The 7,853-nt window shown below is 42.8% G+C and overlaps 1 long non-coding RNA gene across 1 annotated transcript; it reads right to left on the reverse strand.

Annotated features, from left to right (window-relative positions):
- Nucleotides 1-2,502: 2,502 nt before the first annotated feature.
- Nucleotides 2,503-6,822, reverse strand: LOC128845465 (uncharacterized). The gene is made up of 4 exons (XR_008446659.1): nucleotides 6,737-6,822; nucleotides 5,870-5,946; nucleotides 4,448-4,733; nucleotides 2,503-2,778 (listed from the first exon to the last, which is right to left on the reverse strand). It is a non-coding gene; the product is annotated as an uncharacterized LOC128845465 (long non-coding RNA).
- Between the last annotated feature and the right edge of the window lie 1,031 nt (nucleotides 6,823-7,853).

A 7,853-nucleotide genomic window follows, 5' to 3' on the forward strand; every position in this document is an offset into this window, starting at 1 on the left:
ACGAAACCATATCCAAATCCTGTCTCATCATTAAGATATAACCTTTTCTATCTGTCTCTTCAACTAAAACTCTTACTCAAGTCCTTATTATTTCATATCTTCACTACTGCAACTTTCTCCCCGGTCCTCCCTGATGCCCACATTGTCTTACTTCAGACCATACAAAATGATCATTAAGGTCCCTGCTCCTTGTTCTGATGACCCTACCTCCCTTTTTGAATCCTTCCACCATCTACTCCTCCACTGTATCAAGTTCAAGCTTCAAAGACCTGAATAGTTCTACCCCTCCCTGTTTATCATCCACCATGCACTGGTGTCGTTTTCTGTCACTTTGTGTCTCCTACCTTCCTGCTATATCAATGTTCCCTGCCTTGATGCACTGTTTTTCTGCTTCACCAAACTTCTCCAAGAGTTCTTGAGTGCTGCTCCCTACACCTGGAATGCCCTTTCTGAGCTGATCTACAAAGCTACCCTTCCTCTCCTCATTCAAATCCATTCTAAAGATCCATCTGAACCATGAAATGTATGAACTACTGTAATGGCATGGTGGGGTTTGTGTGCCTTAATATACAGAGATAGACTGATATGTTTATTAGCCTTGTCTCTAGGTATCTTTATCAAAAACCTTATTATGCCATATCTCTTTGCATTATTGGGATGTGGCCAATGATCACTTGGCCATCTTGTTTGTTGTTCTCTTCTCCCCTGCTCTCCACCTCACTCTGTATTTTCTCTTTTCAAGAATGTGAACTTTACAAGACAAGCGTTATTTTTGTTTGGAAAGCAGTTTGGGAGCATACTAGAAACAACACTGGGGATAGTTCATCTTTTGCTAGCACTAAATAGGACTGGTCAAAAATTTTCCAGCAAAGATTTTTTGACAAGAAAAGGCTTTTTTGGTTGCAGTGAAAATTTCATTGAAAATGTCTGTGTTCAACTAATTTTTTGAGGTTTTTGTTGAAAAACTGAAAAATTTCAGCTGAAAACCAGAACATTCTAGTTTTTCACTTTCTTGTTTGGTTTTTGAAAAAAATATAAAAAAATTCAAAGAAAAATTTTTCTCAGGAAGAAAACGTATATTTGCAAATCAGCTCTACACTAAATCTTCTTCAACAGATAGTGCTTATTAATAACAACAACAACTAAAGCAAGAAAATGCCATTTTGAAGTTACAAGGTAAATCTACTGTTTGTATTCACAAAGGGCTAGATTGAGAGTCAGTGAGATTTAGGATCCTAAATAACAATACTTACTGTCTTATCTGTCCCTCTCCTAATGGTTCCTAATATTCTGTTAGCTTTTTGACTGCCACTGCACATTGAGCAAATGTTTTCAGAGAACTAACTACAATGACTCCAAGATCTCTTTCTTGAGGGATATCAGCCATTTTAGACTCCATTTTGTATGTATAGTTGGGATTATGTTTTCCAGTGTATGTTACTTTGCATTTGTCAACACTGAATTTCATCTGCCATTTTGTTGCCCGGTCACGCAGTTTTGTGAGAGTCCTTTGTAACTCTTCAAAGTCACCTTTGGTCTTGACTATCTTGAGTAATTTTGTATTCTTTACAAACTTTGCCACCTCATTGATCATTTAGGTAGAACAGCACAGAGTCTGAGTACAGATCCCTGGTGGACCCCACTACTTACCTCTCTCCATTCTGAAAACTGACCATTAATTCCTACTCTTTGTTTCCTGTCTTTTAACTAGTTACTGATCCGTGAGAGGACCTTTCTTCTTATTCCATGACTGCGTAGTTTGCTTAAGAGCCTTTGGTAAAGGACCTTGTCAAAAGATTTAGGAAATTCCAAGTATACCATATCCCAGGGGTCGGCAACGTTTGGCACTCAGCTCGCCAGGGTAAGGCCAGGGACGGCGAACCACGGCCAGTGGGGGCCGCGATTGGTCAAACCCACCGCGTCAGCAGGTAAATAAACTGGCCCGGCCCGCCAGGGTGCTTACCCTGGCGAGCTGCGTGCCAAACGTTGCCGACCCCTGCCATATCCACTCGATCACCCTTGTCCACATGTTTTTTGACCGCCCTCAAAGAATACTAATAGATTAATGAGACATGATTTACAAAATCCATGTTGACTCTTCCCTAACAAATCATGTTAATCTATGTGTTTGCTAATTCTGCTCTTTACTATAATTTCAACCAATATGCCTAGTTGTGTACTGTAGTTAGTCTGTAACTGCCATGATTGCCTCTGGAGCATTTTTAAAAAATTGGTATTACAATTCAATACAAATAAGTGCAAAGTACTTCACTTAGGAAGGAGAAATCAAATGCACAACTAAAAAATGGGGACTAAGTTGCTAGGTGGTGGTGGGGTTGAAAAGGATCTGGGAGTTATAATGGATCACAAATTAAACACGAGTCAACAATATGATGCAGTTGTGAAAAAAGTTAATATCATTTTGGGGTGTATTAACAGGAGTGTCATATGTAAGATGTAGGAGATAATTGTCCTGCTGTTCTTGGCACTGGTGAGACTTCAGTTGGTATACTGTGTTCAATTCTGGGCTCCACACTTTAGGAAAGATGTGGACAACCTGGAGAGAGTCCAGAGGAGAGCAACAAAAATGATAAAAGGTTTAGAAAATCTGACCTAGGAGGAAAGGTTAAAAAAAGGCTATGTTTAGTATAGCTAAAACAAGACTGAGGGGGGACCTGATAATAATCTTCAAATATATTAAAGGTTGTTATAAAGAAGACTGTGGTCAATTCTTCTCCATGTCCACTGAAGGTAGGACAAGAAGTAACGGCGTTAGTCCTGCAACAAGAGAGATTTAAGTTAGATATTAGGAAAAACTTTCTAACTATAAGGGCAGTTAAGTTCTGGAAAAGATTCCAAGGGAGGTTGTGGAATCCCCATCATTAGAGGTTTGTAAAAACAGGTTAGACAAACACCTGTCAGGGTGGTCTAGGTTTACTTTGTCCTGCCTCAGTTTAGGGGCAGGACATGACTTCTCGAGGTCCCTTCCAGCCGCCCTACATTGCTATGATTCTGTATCCTTTTTGAAAAACCTAGAATATGCTGTCTGAAAGAAGCTCACTTCAGTAACTTTTAATCACATGAGTTTGCAGAACCAGGCCTCTACTTTCAGGAACTCCTTACTGTTTATTCTCAGTGACATTGCCATCAAATGTCCAAATCTTTGTCCCACTAAAGTCAGGACTCCCATTCACTTCAGTTGGGCCAGGATTTGGCCAAAAATTAAAGAGGCTAACACACAATTATTAGATCAGTAAATAATTGTGGTGTTTATTGTACTAACTTAGGGTCAGATTTTTCCACTGTTACTCCCTTTGAGTGGCACCTTACTTTGTAAATAAACTAAATGAAATTGATAGGTGTAGGTACTATTCAGTGGGAAAACTGGATCCTTAATTTTCTATTTTTATTTTTTCTTAGTCAAATTCTATGAAATCCTAATCTAAAAAACATGCAAGATGATTTCTTGTTTATAAGGGGTCTCAAACTACTCAATACAAATTTCAATTTTTATGGATCAGATATTAATTTGCAGTGTGAACAAGGTAATATGTGTTTTCAATAAATTCACTATTTTTCATTTTTTCTATGTATGCTTTATTTTATTTTTTTTATTTTGTCTTCTGTGAAAAATTGAAAAATGTTTATCTCGCAGCTGTTCCCCAGAAATCTATCAGGAACACATTAAAGCTATTCTAGAAAGATGTTATCTATTCTTTTTAGATAACATTTGTTGAACTACATGCTACCATTCTGAATAATATAGAAATTACACTAGGAGTGACCTGTCTGCCACAGAAAACATTTAAAAAACAGTTGATTTCAAAGCTCTAAGTTGAGTTAGGGTGCTTTTCTAAGCCAGCACTTTCTCAAAGTGGTAGCATGCTGTGCTACCAGCCGGAGACCTGAGTTCAGAAGCACACTCTGGATTCAACTCCAAACCCAGCTGAAGCTAGGGACTGTTCAAAGCTGATGTGTTAATGCTCTAAAGGTTGAGCTTACCAGGTGCTTTGTGTCAGAGGGTATAAAGTTTGCTTTTAAAAATGTATCCAGTTTTGTTTAATGCTCAGAGTTCCTCAATCACCCTCCTATTTGGAGTCCGTCTTATGGGCAGGACTGTTTGGTAAAAAGATGTTGGGAAAAAATTATCATATTTGGAATTATTTTTTTATAAAAAAAATGCTGCTTACACAACTTTTCATTGTGAAGGAGGCTGCAGTTTCAGTCCTGATCCTCAAAGTAAATGTCCTATAGCAATGCCTTATACAACCACATTAGTATTTATGATCCTATAATATTTGATATATTTTCAACATAAAATCATGTGACATAAGGGCCCCATTCTCCTCTACATGAGAATAACCCATAGAGGGGACAGGACATTCTGTGAGTTGAAATTCTTCAGGATTTCCTATTAATTGGTTTCCTGGATATCTTTCTCTTTTACCTTCCCCTCCACTGGGGTGGAGGAAGACAGTGGGGTTTGTGATATAACCACTGATTCTTCTTCGAGTGCTGTCCCTGTGGGTGCTCCACTTCAGGTGTTGGTAAGTCCTGGTGCCGTCAATTGGAGATTTATAGTAGCACTGTCCATGCGGGTCGCGTGTGCGCAGTAGGTGTCTCTAGGTGCCATTGGTGCTGCATCTAGCGCGCACACGACCCGAGCCCTCCAGTTGAGAAGGAACGTGGCTGAAGATGGAGCTCAGGGGCAGTGCTCGTCATTCTCACAATACCTTTAAAAATAGCAGTTTAAATAGTTAGTCTTTTAAAAGTTATAGTTAGTATTAGTTGGTGATAGTTTTAGTTAAAAATAAAAAGTTTACTTTCCCAGTTTACCCTTCCTGCATCGGGTTCGGTTAACCATCAGAGATGCCTGGCTCTCCAGGCATTAAGCAATGCAGCTCTTGCCGTGAAGCAATGCCTGTTTCGGACAGACACTCTTTGTGTGTCCGATGTCTTGGGAAATGCATAACCCACAAAAATGCACCCACTGCAATAATCTGAGAGCGAGAGCCTGGTGTGATCGAGATCTCCACTTGAAAATGATACTGATGGAGAAATCTCTCCAACCAGAGCCAGACCAATGGACCTCCTCTCTGGGTATCCCCCTGCAGGGACAGGAGACATGCCTTCCTTTAGAAGATCAAGGAAGAAGGTGCAGACATCTCCACAGAGAACACCGCAGAAACATAGGCAGTCTCCTGCCAGGTTGTTACTCCTGATGCCGACACATGCTCGGGTGAGCATCTATGATGCTCTGGGCACTTCCAGCACTGCCGAGTTCTGAGCGAAGGAGATGGAGTCAAGGCACAGATGACAAAATGCCTCCTCCACGGCACCCAATTCACCCATAAGGGACCCGGTACCGAGTGTCTCCTCAGGCACCATGCCTCCACCCCAGCATGGACATTGCAGTTGGCACCGGCTGATAAAACCAAGTTGGCACCAACCGCACCGACTAAATCAACACCACATTGGATGGCACCGACATTGGTACTGACAAGAGCGCCCTCATTGGCACCGACATCAGAAGTGCCACAGAATCTACTGCAACAGAGAGACTTGGCTCTTTCATCGGCACCCCAGGCCCTACTATTCGGTACTGAGGCCTCTCCTATAAGTTAGAGGTGATCCCCATACTTCTCATGGCATGGTACACTCGTCCAGTGGTGGTGGTGATGATGTGCAGGAACCATTCACTTTCTCATTGCACCACTCATCATCAAAAGACTGACAACCACCCTGGAGCCAGATGGGTCCTAAATACCCTTATAACCAGCTGGCTCACCTGTGGTATGGTCTACCATAGATGTATCCACCAATGGCCTTCCCAAGGCAATGGGCACGTTGGGAACCCTGGGCAACTTACCTGGGCCCCCAGACCAGGCCACCCACAGCTCACAGAGCAGAGGTCTAATCCCTCGTCTCCCACCCTGCAGGCTCAGGCTGTTGGGGATGACACAGAAACAGTCATTGATTAGGAAGTGACATCTCCTGCTCACAATTCTTCCTTGTCCCCAGATAAAGCAATCATGCACCGTCACCTACCTCGGCAGTTCCAGGAGCTGTTTAAATGGATCACCCAAAGCCAGGACATCTCGTTGAAATGCAGACAAACCAACACAAGCTGGTACAAATCTTACAACCTGCATCTACTTCCAAAATCCCCCTTCCTATCAATGATGTGATCTTAGAACCAGCAGAGTGAGTCTGGCAGATATCAGCCTCAATTCCGCCGACATGCAAAAGTGCAGATAGAAAGTATTACATTCCCCCCAAAGGGGTGGACTTCCTCTTCTTGCACCCGCCTCCCAACTCCTTGGTGGTTGACACTGCCAACCAATGTGACAAACTAGACCCCCACAAGACAATCAATCGACCCCCACAAGACAAAAAAAACCAAGAAGGCTTGACCTCTTCAGACTAAAAATTTACTCCTTGACGACATTACAATTCTGAGTCACCAAGTATTTGGCCTTGCCGGCCAAATACGATTATGATATTTATGGGAAACTCAGCTCATTCACAGCGGAGCTCCCGAGGAGAAACAATCACAATTCCAGACAATTGTAAATGAGGGTCAACTCATAGCTAAAACAACCCTCCAAGTGTCTTTGGATGTCATGGACACGGCAGCCAGAACCATGGTCATAGCTGTAATCATGCACTGGGGATCCTTCCTGGTTATAATCCTCTGGCATACCTAAAGAGCTCCAAAACAAGGTCGAGGACTCACCTTTCAACTGAGAGAAGCTATTTTTGAACACGACAGATGAGGTGCTCTTTTCAGTGAAGGATTCTCAAGCCACTCTTCACTCTTTGGGGATCTATACTCCAGCTGCAAAGAGAAGATGATACCAGCCTTATCAGAGGAAAAGGGATTCCTCTTCTAACCGACAGCAACAACAATGGCAATACGAAAACCAAAGACATCGCCAACAGTTGCAGTGATGGAGAGCACCTCAAGCTCAACCATCGACTTCTCAATTGGCTCCACCCAAGCCACAATTTTGGAGTTTTGGCCCAGGGTCTGGACAACCTCCCACACCAGGCAGCACTTTCACCTGATCTGTCCCCATGCTTTGGACACCGTCTTCGCCCATTCTACCACTTCTGGTGTCAATAACAACAGACATTGTACAATCAGGATATACCATCCCCTTTACCTCCCGATCACCTACCCTCCCCCCCTCCCCATCCCTCTTCAGAGACCCTTCTCACGAGCACCTGTTACGACAAGAAGTTGATCATCTTCTACAACTAGATGCTGTAGAATGAGTACCTTCGCAATACGGGGGGAAGGGGGTTCTACTCCCACTAATTCTTGACACAGAAGAAGAATGGGGGATGGAGACCTATCTTGGATCTCAGGAAACTCAACAAGTTTGTATGCCACTCAAAAGTTCAAAATGGTGGTACTGGGCATGATACTCTTTTATCTTCCCCTCCACGGAGCCGGAGGAAGACAGTGGGGTTTGTGATATAACCATTGAGTCTGTCAGAACTGCTGGCATGCTGCTGTCTATATCCGTCCCACTGCAGCGTGTCTGGTGAAGATGCTCCATGCCAACAGCAGAGAGCTCTCTAGGCGGCACAATAAAACTACCTCTGTGAATGGCGGTAGCTACGTCGATGGGAGAAGATCTCAAACTGGAACGGGTGCAGAGAAGGGCGACTAAGATGATCAGAGGAATGGAAAACCTGTCGTATGAAAAGAGATTAGAGGAGCTTGGGTTGTTTAGTCTGACAAAGCGAAGGCTGAGGGGGGATATGATTGCTATCTTTAAATATATCAGAGGGGTTAATACAAGGGAGGGAGAGGAATTATTCCAGTTTAGTACTAATGTGGACAC

The sequence above is a fragment of the Malaclemys terrapin genome, chromosome 11 (genome assembly GCF_027887155.1).
Source record: "Malaclemys terrapin pileata isolate rMalTer1 chromosome 11, rMalTer1.hap1, whole genome shotgun sequence".
Classification (NCBI taxonomy): Eukaryota; Metazoa; Chordata; order Testudines; family Emydidae; genus Malaclemys; species Malaclemys terrapin.